Here is a 12663-nt window from a genome sequence, read left to right as displayed (position 1 = left end):
TCAAGTACAATTTTGATGGATTCCAATTGTTAAAGCAGAGAATAAATATTTAAGTTTTACCTCTAGCAGGGATATATGAGTCATTAAGACTGTTAATTCAAACCAATCAACAGAGATTAGAAAGACTCCATAATTAATGCTGTATGCTCCAATATATGTTCACTGAAACAGATATGAGCTACTACAGTTCCTCTTCATTACAATTAAACTTTTCAAAATATCTAGTCTACCAATAAGTATGTTCCACTTAAAACTCTCCTATTTAAAAAAATGCAAGTTTATCATCACAGTGACAAATGGAAATCTTTATTAGGTTAAAACAAGTGACTGGTATGATCCCACATCATTATATCTAATAGGAAAGTACCTATAGCCAAAACGATATACTATGTCATCTCTTTATACCTAATCTTTAAAATTCCGAAGAATTCTTTCCTAGTTATATTTAAATCCATTTACCTTACTCTACCTTAACTGAAGTTAAAAAACCCCAGTCAATTACTCTTTTTATATACCCTAGATTGATTTTTCTGATCATAGTTCTTACTTCCAACCTAGAAATACACCCACTTAGCTGGACAACTAATTCAGTGACAACCGACTTAGTGAGTTCATTTCCATAGGTACCTTACTATAAGATGCAGTTTCCTTCCTCATTATCACACACTTCAAGGCTGGTTCTCCACTCATATACAACAGTATCCCATAAAATCTAAGACTGTTCCTATTTACTAGAAAGGTCAGCAAACGTGCTAGCAAACTTGATTGCCTGTACATAACATATTCTTTCCTAGGCAAAGGCATTTTGAAATCAATGAGTGGTAAAAATAGGTAAGTTTATGGTTGATACTCACAACTACAACAGGTTTGGTTTTTTTGCTTTTGTTTTTTCTTTTCTCCATGTCATGAAACATAAATTACCAATAATTATAGACAATAGAGAAATTATTATAACTAATTCATGCAATGGTACTTGCCTCTCAAGGTATAAAAAAGATAATATCACAAAAGGCATTATAATATAATGGTTAAGCAGGATTTGAAATTAAACTGCCTAGGTTCAAATCCTAGTTCTATCCTAGCTGGATCCATTTGAGCAATTAACTTAATTGCTCTGGGTCTCTCTTTTCTCATCTATAAAATGCTAATAACAGTATCTATATTATGAGATTGTTATAAAGATCAAATTGGATAATATATGTAAAATCTAGAAAGGTTCCAGGTTAAAATGGCAGAATGAAAACACTGACCTAATGTGTTCCCTCCTAAACCTCAACTAAAATGACAGGAAAGGGGTATTTTCTTAAAAAACATAAACAAATATGGGTATGTATCCAGGAGAGAATACATCAACAACATAAATTTGATACTGGAAAGCATGAAACAAGCAAGTAGTCACTGTCTTACAGATCCAAGAGAGCCGAATCACAAACCAACAGTGGTAAAAACTGAGAACTAACCCTCTTTATACCAAAGAATCCCTCTGCACATAATTCACAGCATCAAATTCCTCCAGATTGGGAATCCGATAAGCTACTGACGTCAACAATAATACTGGAATCAGGACAAAAATATAAGCAATGCCTTCAAAACTGGAAGGAAAATGACTTCCAACTTAAGATTTCATACCCAGCCAAACTATCAGTTATATATTACGGTAAAATAAAAATATTTTTAGACATGCTAGGTCTCAAAAATTTACTTTCCATGCATATTTTTAAAGAATTCACTAGAGTAGCCCTTCTTACCTGAGGTTCTACAATAGAATTAGGCCTAAGGTACTAAAACATCTACTCTTCAAAATGAGTTAACTTTTTCTCCCATGCTTCTATAATGGCTCTAATCATGATCATATCCTTGGGAGGGAGAAGTGAGAAAATATTCACTTAAATTATTTTCTATAGGCCTTACTCCCTCATAGAACCCAAGCTGAGAAAGGCTGTACTAGAATATATACTCTACCAAAGAGTGACAGCAAATTAAGAATGCATGGGATACAAGAAACAGGACATTCAATATAAAAAAGCTGTCATCACCAAAAAGTCCCACTGTACCATCTCTTTTTAGCCCAAGGACAAATTGTTTGTGTGAGCTTGCCCAAATTCTTGCCTGACCTTGGCCTGTCTTGACAATATGCTGATGAAGTTTCTTCTCTTTCCCACATGCCCTCACGTTTGGATAAGCTGAGGATACTTCCAATACACTGAAGTGTTCTGCTTTTCCTTTTTTTTTTTTAAGACTTTATTTTTTTTTAATAATTTTATTTATTTATTTATTTTTCCCCCAAAGCCCCAGTAGATAGTTGTATGTCATAGTTGCACATCCTTCTAGTTGCTGTATGCGGGACGCGGCCTCAGTATGGCCGGAGAAGCGGTACGTTGGTGCGCGCCCGGGATCTGAACCCAGGCCGCCAGTAGCAAGGCGCGCGCACTTAACCGCTAAGCCACGGGGCCGGCCCTAAAGACTTTATTTTTTAAAGCAGTTTTAAGTTCACAGCAAAACTGAGAGGAAGGTATTTCTGATATGCCCTCTGCCTCCACACATGCATGCCCTCCCCCATTATCAATTTCCCCCACCAAAGGGGTACACTTGTTACAACTGATGAACCCACATTGACACCCGACGTCCATAGATTACCTTAGGGTTCACTTTTGATGGTGTACATTCTATAGGTTTGGACAAATGTATAATGACATGTATCCATCATTACAGTATCAGAGTATTTTCAATGCCCTAAAAATCCCATGTGCTCCTCCTATTCATTCCTCCTTCCCCACTAACTCCTGGCAACCACTGATCTTTTTACTGTCTCCATAGCTTTGACTTTACCAGAATGTCACATAGTTGGAATCATACAGTATGAAGCCTTTTCAGGTTGGCTTCCTTCAGTTAGTAATATGCATTTAAGGTTCCTTCATGTCTATTCGTGGCTTGATATCTCATTTGTTTTTAGCCCTGAATAATATTCCATTGCCTAGATGTATCACAGTTTATTTATCCATTCACATACTGAAGGACATCTTCGTTGCTTCCAAGTTTTGGCATTACAAAATAAAGTTGCTATAAACATCTTTGCGCAGGTTTTTGTGTGGACACAAGTCTTCAGCTCCTTTGGGTAAATATCAAGGAGCATGACTGCTGGACTGTATGGTAAGAATATGGTTTAGTCTTGTAAGAAACCACCAAACTATCTTCCAAAGTGGCTGTACCATTGTGCATTCCCACCAGCAATGAATGAGAGTTCCTGCTGCTCTACATTAATGTTGTCAGTGTTCCGAATTTTGGGTATTCTACTAGGTATGCAGCAGTATCTTACTGTTGTTTTAATTTGCCTTTCCCCGATGACATATGCTTTGGAGCATCTTTTCACATGCTTATTTGTCATCTATATACCTTCTTTAGTGAGGTGTCTGTTAAGGTCTTTTACCCATTTTTTAATTGAGTTGTTTGTTTTCTTATTGTTGAGTTTTCAGAGTTCTTTGTATATTTTGGATAACAGATATTTCTTTTGAAAATATTTTCTCCCAGTCTAGAGCTTGTGTGCTCATTCACTTGTCATTGTCTTTTGCAAAGCAAAAGTTTTAAAGTGTTCTACTTTCTTTCTTTTCCTGACAGAACATGAACTAAAAGGCAGAAAATGCCTTTCCTGACCATATTACTGCCAAGTGTCTAGGACCTAAACTGGAAGCTATGAGAGACCCAATGTTTCCCAGGACTCACTAATGGTCCCGCCCAATGTTTTCCATAGCAGAGACTCTTGTTCAAACTCTCAAAGAAATCAAAGCCAAACTATAACCTAGAGACTCTGCTCAGCTTATCTTCCCCTGGGAAGCGCTGTCAAATAGCAGCAATATTGCCCCTTCCTTATCTGAGTGGGTTTGTGCTTACTACTCATTCAAAATAAACTCGAAATTGTTTATAGACATGCATACATAATGGTAACATTATTTGAGGGGGAAAAATGCATGAAAATTCACAGAAAGGTGAGGATAGTGGTTATGTGGGGTATGCAGAGGGCAAAATGGGGAAGAGTCTGGGATTAGGAGAGACTGAAGACTTCTAAAGTACTGGCAATGATCTCTTCTAAACCTGGGGTGCGAGGTATATAAGTACTGGTTTTGTAGTTATTCTATAAAATGCTAATACATTTTATGCACTATTCAACATGCATGAAACATTTCATAATACATTACACATAAATTTTTTTTTCAGACAAAGTTCTTAGATTGTTGCTTGGTACATGGAAAACACTCAACAAATGTAAGCTATTATTTTGTCCAGGTTTGTAATTTAATAGTTCAGAGAAGCGATGAAGATAAGAATAATAAAATATAACTAAATAATGTGATATAATTAGCAAGATTTATTTTCCCATCCCTATTAGCCACTTGTTACTATTTTATCCTTTCTTTGCACTCACTTGAGTAATCCTAACTCAAATGGGTTATCTATACCCTTTCTCCCCTAAGATGTGATCCCTGGGGACTCATAATCTGGAAATTTAAATAAGAACTCCATCTTTCCTACCTCATCTGTATGGTGGTGAAATAAATGTGGTACCCATATTTACACAAACTTTCACAAAGCTTCCATTAGCAATTGTTTATGTTAAAGATTTTTAAATACTTGGTAAACTCAGAATACTTGATGAAAATACTTGGTAGACTAAAAAAGCATTACTTCATTTAGAACCAGCGGAAACAACACTAGGAGCTAATATTTCTGGATCCTGGATCTGGTTCAATTATTATCTACCACCTGCCTTGCCTATACATCATATAATTGCGAGTATAAATACCATCACGCACCACATAATGATGTTTTGGTCAACGATGGACCACATATACAATGGTGATCCCATGAAATTAGTGCCATATAGCCTAGGTGTAGAGTAAGCTATACCATCTAGGTTTGTGTAAGTACACTGTTTGCACAACAATGAAATCACTTGACATATTATTCAGAATGTATCCTCATCATTAAGCAACACACGACTGCATATATATGTATATATGTTTTGATCAATATAAAGTGTTTTGTAAATGTAAGGTAGTAATAATAACTTACTTTTTTTTTGAGTCTATAATCTAAGCCAAAGAAAACCATTACACCACAATGATCTTATGACAGGATATAACAAAACTGCAGGACACTGACTTCACAAGGGAATCACAAATACACCCTTTCTCAATAATGAAAAAACCACTTTTAAACAACAAATTTTTAAAGGCAACTGCTAATTTAAAACCAAACTCTAGATTTGTTATTCTAAAGAACCAAAGATCTATTTTTAAAACATTTTATATATCTCTTGTGATTTCAATTTAATTTCAGAATTACTCATAATCACTACAGATTTTGTGTTAATTTTAAAGTCAGACTAAGGATCAAACTATGCTCAAAGCCTGATTTACCTCTCTTACCCTCTACTGTGTCACACTGCCAGGATTCAACTACTGTCAAGTCTATAGCAAAGCTGAACACTCTTAAAACATATCTGGGTTAACATTTTAATCTACCATTTTTCCCTGTTTACACTATAAAACCTCACATTTATGGGCAGCTAATCTTTCACAAAGGAGCTAAGGACATACAGTGGAGATATAGTCTCTTCAATAAATGGTGCTGGGAAAACTGGGCAGCCACTTGCAAAAGAATGAAAGCAGACCGTCTTCTTTCGCCATACACAAAAATTAACTCAAAATGGATCAAAGACCTGAAGGTGAGACCTGAAACTGTAAAACTCCTGGAGGAAAATATAGGTAGTAGGCTACTTGTCATCAGCCATAAAGGGATCTTTTCGAATTCCATGTCTACTCAGACAAGGGAAACAAAAGAAAAAATAAACAAGTGGGACTTCATCAGATTAAAGAGCTTCTGCAAGGCAAATGAAACCAGGATCAAAATGAACAGGGAACCCACCAGCTGGGAAAAAATATTTGCAAACCATATATCCGACAAGGAATTAATCTCCATAATATATAAAGAACTCACACAACTGAACAACAAAACAACAAACAATTTTGCCCAATCAAAAAATGGGCAGAAGAAATGAACAGACACTTCTCCAAAGAAGATATACTGATGGCCAATAGGCACATGAAAAGATGCTCAACATCACTAATCATCAGGGAAATGCAAATCACAACCACACTAAGATATCATCCTACATCCGTTAGAATGGCTATAATCACCAAGACAAAAAACAACAAATGCTGGAGAGGCTGTGGAGAAATGGGAACCCGAATCCACTGCTGGTGGGAATGCAAACTGGTGCAGCCTCTATGGAAAACAGTATGGAGATTCCTCAAGAAATTAAAAATAGAAATACCTTACGATCCAGCTATCCCACTCCAGGGTATCTACCCAACGAACTTGAAATCAACAATCCAAGGAGGCTTATGCACCCCTATGTTCATTGCAGCATTATTCACTATAGCCAAGACATGGAAGCAACCCAAGTGTCCCTCGACTGATGACTGGATAAAGAAGATGTGGTATATACATACCATGGAATACTACTCAGCCATAAAAGAAGACAAAATCGTCCCATTTGCAACAACATGGATGGACCTGGAGGGTATTATGTTAAGCGAAATAAGCCAGAAAGAGAAAGACAAACTGCATGATTTCACTCATATGGGGAAGATAAACCAACACATACACAGATAGAACTGTTTGGTGGTTACCAGGGGCTAGGGGGGTGGGGGATGGGCACAAGAGATGGAGGGATGCACTTAGATGGTGACTGGCAAACAATCATGTACAACAAAAATTTCACAATTAAAAAAAAATAGTATTTGTACAAGTAATAATAATAAAAAAAAGGCAAGATATTTCATGAATCATTTGTTCTAGGTTTTTTATATAACTATCTATATATTATGTTTTGGGTAGTCATGTAAAATGTATTTCTTACATGGGTCATGGTCAAAATTGGAAAGCACTGACAAACAATATTATTTCTTTTGAAATTCTCTAATTTTAAAAAGAACTCACTATAAAATTTTATTACCACCTTGCCACTGAAGAGATCAACTATATATATTATCTCTGGTTTAGTGGCTCTTTCCATATTAAAATGGTAGACATTTGAACAGAGGCAAAATCCACAAAAGGCCATAATAAAAATATTCTCTAGATGTTCCTGCTATAGGCCAAAGAAATTGCCTAGTCTTAGTTTCTCTTTCTATAGAGCCAAAAGATTAGGACCGGAGGAGGCATGTCACTGTAATACTAGAACTCTAATGAGTTCTCTGGACAAATTCCAGACCATCTCTATTTGAAAAACAGATAAATGGCAAACATAGCTGATATTTTGAAATAATCTAATTTGGTAGTTGGAAAATCCATTTAAATTCTATAAAGTTCTATGCGCACTCACGATAAAATACATTGGTTTAAATTAGGATGAGAGTATTATAAGAGGTATGTACTTTATCTTGAATCCCAAGAAAATAAACCTAGGCTTTAAGAGATTTTAAAATCCTTAAAGCAGCAAGAAGAGTTGGAAAAAGATGAAAATACTGAAAACAAAAATCAACCAACAAGAATTTAAGAAAGTACTATATCCAAACACGAAGAGAGTATAGAAGAGTTCTATAAAATGAACTAAATATCTGAAAAGGGTACTATACAAATTCAACAGTTCCCCTTACAGAGGAAATAACAAGATAGTTCACACATTGGAGCAGCTAAGGCTTAGCAAACAAGTCTATTAATAACCTTTCATAGGACATATAAATTGAGATGGCAATAATGACCTTTGTTTTAAAACAGAAAACACACGACAAAGCTCTCTGTCAATTACCATCGTCCAAAACAACAAAGCAGTTTCTTAGCTATAATTAGTAAAATCTCATTGATGATTATATGGCTTGAAAATTATACAAAGCAAACTGTTTTATCCTACATTTCCTCAGAAAATAACTCTGTCGATTCTCAGCAGTAAATATGTTCTCAATATAAAAGCATACACAAATGCACATACAAAATTAAAAGGATGGCTTAAGTTAATTTTAGATTGGATAGCATTCTTGTCTATATATCCATATCTACTGCAATAACTGTAAGACAGTACCTTCCTTTGAATGAAAAGTTCTTTATAATTATATGTGTATGTTATATAATCGCTCCTTCAATAAAAATTTAGTGAGCACCTACCATGTGTTGGGAACTATGTCAAGCACAAGAGAGCTATGAACATAATAGTCCCTAGTTTCTGCTCTTTTTGAACTTTCAATATGTGTATGTGAATTCATGTTCACTAAAAGTTGACTGAAACTCAGTCTATTCCCATAAAGTAAATGTTAAATGAGATGCTTAGGTTTATAAGACTGTTCACAACAATCTATTTAACTGAAAACGTACTAAACTAATAGTACCTATGAGTGTAACCATCATAATACTACCTCATAATTATACAGTAATTAATATGTTTTCAAAAAAGTTTTCACACATGTTCTCAATAGATTCAAATAACAACAATATTACATATACAAGTAGTAGTATCCTGGTTTTATCAATAAGGTGATCAGGCTCTGAGAGACATATGCTCAAGGTCACATAGTAAATGAGCAATCGAGCCAAGATTAGAATCCAGCCATGGGAGAAGTGTTTACTTTCCCCCCTCCTCCTCACTCTCCTTGCCCTAAGCCTGTCAACACAGATGCCAGCATCAAGCAGTTTTGTGGTAAGGTGACACTCAAAGACCAGGGATAAAAAAGACAGTCCCAAGTGACAATAGGATCTGTGGTGGGAAGGGAAAAAATGAAGCACATCTCAATGATAGTGAAGAATAAAGGAGGGGCCTATAGGACATAGACCACTCAACCGGATCATCCTTTACGTATAAGGACAGTTTGTAAATCAGGGACTCAACCGAAAACTTAAAAAAAAATCTATTTTTCAAAGATTCGTCCACTAGAAAGCTGTGCACGTATCATGTTAGAAAAAAGCTACTCCTCTTTCTGTCTATATAACTAAATTCTCAAAACATAACAAAGAAAATCCCATTCCCCACTGTACCCATTTAAGTCTCTTAGTGTTCCCTAAATAACTACTCTTCCAGCCCTTCTCTCCAAGCATGGGAACCAAGTAAGAAGACATGTTCTAGGATGGCAAGCATGGACACTGATCTCTCCATTCCCTCTCCTAGCTCGTGTTCACATCTTGGTGCCAACGCTTCCATCTCCTTACTTACCCACCAGAGACTCTACCCAACTTTAGGAGCTTTGGAGTCGGACATAAATTAAATTAGAGGCTGCCACATTCCAGAGATTTCCTAATGATGAGCCTAACAAGATCCTCAAGAAGCTATTTGGTTCGCCAGTTGTAATCACATATCCAAGTAACTTCATGGTCCATTACTCCATCCAAAATTCAAGGATTTCCTTTTCCTTAGCCTATGCCCACAATCTCCTCACAAAAGGTAATGACATATACCTATGGTTCCTCGATTTTGAATTTTGTGGACCAGTAAAATTTCCTTCCAAAACTGTGGCACTGCTATCAGGCTTTTCATCTTGATAAGACATAATTTTTTAAAAACCTATAATTCACAATCTCCATCAATTCAATAGGCATATTAAATATCATATAGCAGGAACACTATAATCTCACAATAATGGATGGTCTTTTACACTGAAGGAATTTCACTTAATGAAAAACTCATAATAGTGTACTTATTTTTCTCATTTAGTTACAGACCTAGCCATCGCTGGTGGTCTGGTGGTTAAGATTTAGTGCTCTCATCGCGATAGCCCAGGTTTCTTTCCCAATCAGGGAACCATACCACTGCCTATCAGTTGTCATACTGTGGTGGCTGCGTGTTGCTGTGATGCTGAAAGCTATGTCACTGGTATTTCACATACCAGCAGGGTCACCCATGGTGGACAGGTTTCAGGGGAGCTTCCAGACTAAGATAGACTAGGAAGAAGGACCCGGCCCACCCACTTCCAAAAGAATTGGCCATGAAAATCGTATGAATAGCAGCGGAGCATTGTCTGATACAGCCCTGGAAGGTGAGAGAATGGCACAGAAAGACCAGGCAGGGTTCCACTCTGCCGGATACAGTGTCATTAGGAGTTAGAATCAACTGGATGGCACTAACAACAAGTTACAGAACTAGGAAAGCACCACAGGGACCAGCATCAGTCCACAGGCTATACTGTAAAAAAAGAGAGATGCATTTATTCTAAATATGTGTACTCAAGAGTATTTATAACATATGTACATTTTCAACATTATTAATAAAAATGAAAATCTAGGTAATAACCACCAACTTAAGAAAAAGAGTACTACAAATACCTTTGAAGGTTCTCATGTGTGCCTGATTGCACCCTGCTCCCTCCTAACCAGTTAACCATTATCCCAAATTGTTTTACTCATTCCATTGTTTTACCATGTATCTATCCCTACACAATGCATTGACTCATTTTACTTTTTAAAGTTCACATAAATGTCATGATACTGCACAAACTTTAATTTGTTTTGTATATTCTTCCATATTGATGCCTGCAGCTTTAAATCACTGATTTTTCTAGATATTAATTCTTTCTTAGTTACATGCATTGCAATCTGTTTCTTCACTCTTTTTATGGTATCTTTTGATGAACAGATGTTCTTAATTTCACTGAGGTAGACTGTGTCAGTCTTCTTTTCAGTTTAGTGTGTGTGTGTGTGTGTTTCTTACCCCAAGGTTATAAAAATATTTTCTGTATTTTGTGAAGTTTAAAAGATTTATCTTTCACATTTAATCTGGGATTGATTTTGTATATAGTAGGAAGGCTCTATTTTCTGTTTTTTTTTTTCTCATATGGATAAGTAATTTTCCCAAAACCATTTATTGAGTAACATGTCATAAATTGAGTTTCATATATGCTTGGGTCTGTTTCTAAGTCCCTATTGTGTTTCATTCATCTCTTTGTCTATTTCAGCACCGATACCTCTAGTCTTATTTACTAGAGCGTTATAGTAAGTACTAAGTAACCCCGACCCTTGCCTGGCTCTGCTTCTTCAGAAGTATCTTGACTCTTCTTTGCCCTTTGCTCTCCCTAGAGAGTTAAGGATGACCTTATCAAGGATCATTAAAAAATCCTGTTGTTGGGGCTGGCCCTGTGGCTTAGCAGTTGGGTGCGCGCGCTCTGCTGCTGGTGGCCCAGGTTCGGATCCCGGGCACGTGCCACGCGCCACTTCTCTGGCCATGCTGGGGCCACGTCCCATGTGTAGCAACTGGAGGGATGTGCAACTATGACATGCAACTATCTACTGGGGCTTTGGGGAAAAAAAGGAGGAGGACTGGCAATAGATGTTAGCTCAGAGCCAGTCTTCCTCAGCGAAAAAGGAGGAGGATTGGCATGGATGTTAGCTCAGGGCTGATCTTCCTCACCAAAAAAAAAAAAATCCTGTTGTTGGGGCCAGCCTGGTGGTTACATTCGTGCACTCCACCTCGTCGGCCCAGGGTTCACAGGTTCAGCTCTCGGGCGTGGACCTACACATCACTCATCAAGCCGTGCTGTGGCAGCCTCCCACATACAAAATAGAGGAAGATTAGCACAGATGTCAGCTCAGGGCCAATCATTCTCACACACACACACAAAAAATCCTGTTGAGATATGGATTCAAAACACATTGAATAGATAAAATCAATTTGAGAAGTGACATGCTAATAATATTAAATTTTCCTATCGGAAACATGGTATGTCTCTCCATTTATAATCTTAATGTTATACTTTTCTACATAAAGATATTTCATGTTTTGTTAGATTTATTGCTATGTACCTTATTTTCTGTTACTTTAAGTGGTATTTCTTGAATTGAATTTTTCTAACAATTTATTACTGGTACAGAGAACTGCAGTTAACATATATCCAGTAACTTCTTAATAATTTTAATAATTTATCTATGAATTTGGGAGAGGTTCTGTACAATTATACTAGATGCAAATGAAAAATTTCTTTCTTCCTTTACTTTTATTTCTTTTTACCTTATTCACTAGCTCAATTTCAAGTACAATGTGGAAATGAAGTGTAGATGGTACACACCTTTTTCTTGTTGCTAATTAGCTTTACAAGGTTAAGAAAGCTCCCTTCTATTCCTAATTTGCTAAGAGTTTTTTTTATCATGAATGTATGTTAAAATTTTCAAATATGCTTTCTTTATTAGTAGGATGATGACAACAGTCTTTGTCTTCAATCTGTTAAAGTGTTAAATGACAACCACAGATTTCCTAATATCAAACCTGTCCTTGCATTCCTGGACTAACTCCAATGTGGTTATATTATTACTTTTTTATATCTTGCTTGATGCAGTTTGCTAATAATTTGTTTAGAATTTCTGCATCTAGGTTCATGAGCAATAATGTCTTGTAACTTTTCTCTCTTGTAATGTCCTTGTCTGCTTTTAAAATACAAGCCTCATTTAGGGAATATTTCTTTTTCCTTTTCATCAATTCTAAGATGCTATCACCTATTAGCTACATTCCTGACTTCAGAGATATCATAAAATATGAGAGGATGGAAGGAGACTGATGACAATTATAAGATGTGTAACACACATCCCAAACTCAGAGACAATATAAAGTGTATAACAATGGCAACAGAAATTGTAAAACACCATCAACTAAAAATCCAACTCAGGGCCGGCCCAGTGGCACAAGCAGTT

The 12663-nt window shown here is 36.3% G+C and overlaps 1 protein-coding gene across 5 annotated transcripts in view; it reads right to left on the bottom strand.

The window, feature by feature from the left end:
• The window catches only part of OSBPL8 (oxysterol binding protein like 8), a 185396-nt gene that overhangs the window by 75753 nt on the left and 96980 nt on the right, over positions 1–12663 (bottom strand). The gene's annotated exons all lie outside the window — the stretch shown is intronic.

Source organism: Ceratotherium simum, chromosome 25, assembly GCF_057802395.1.
Source record: "Ceratotherium simum simum isolate JZ-2026a chromosome 25, ASM5780239v1, whole genome shotgun sequence".
NCBI classification, from domain to species: Eukaryota; Metazoa; Chordata; class Mammalia; order Perissodactyla; family Rhinocerotidae; genus Ceratotherium; species Ceratotherium simum.
This window is presented reverse-complemented; position numbering and strand designations above follow the sequence as displayed.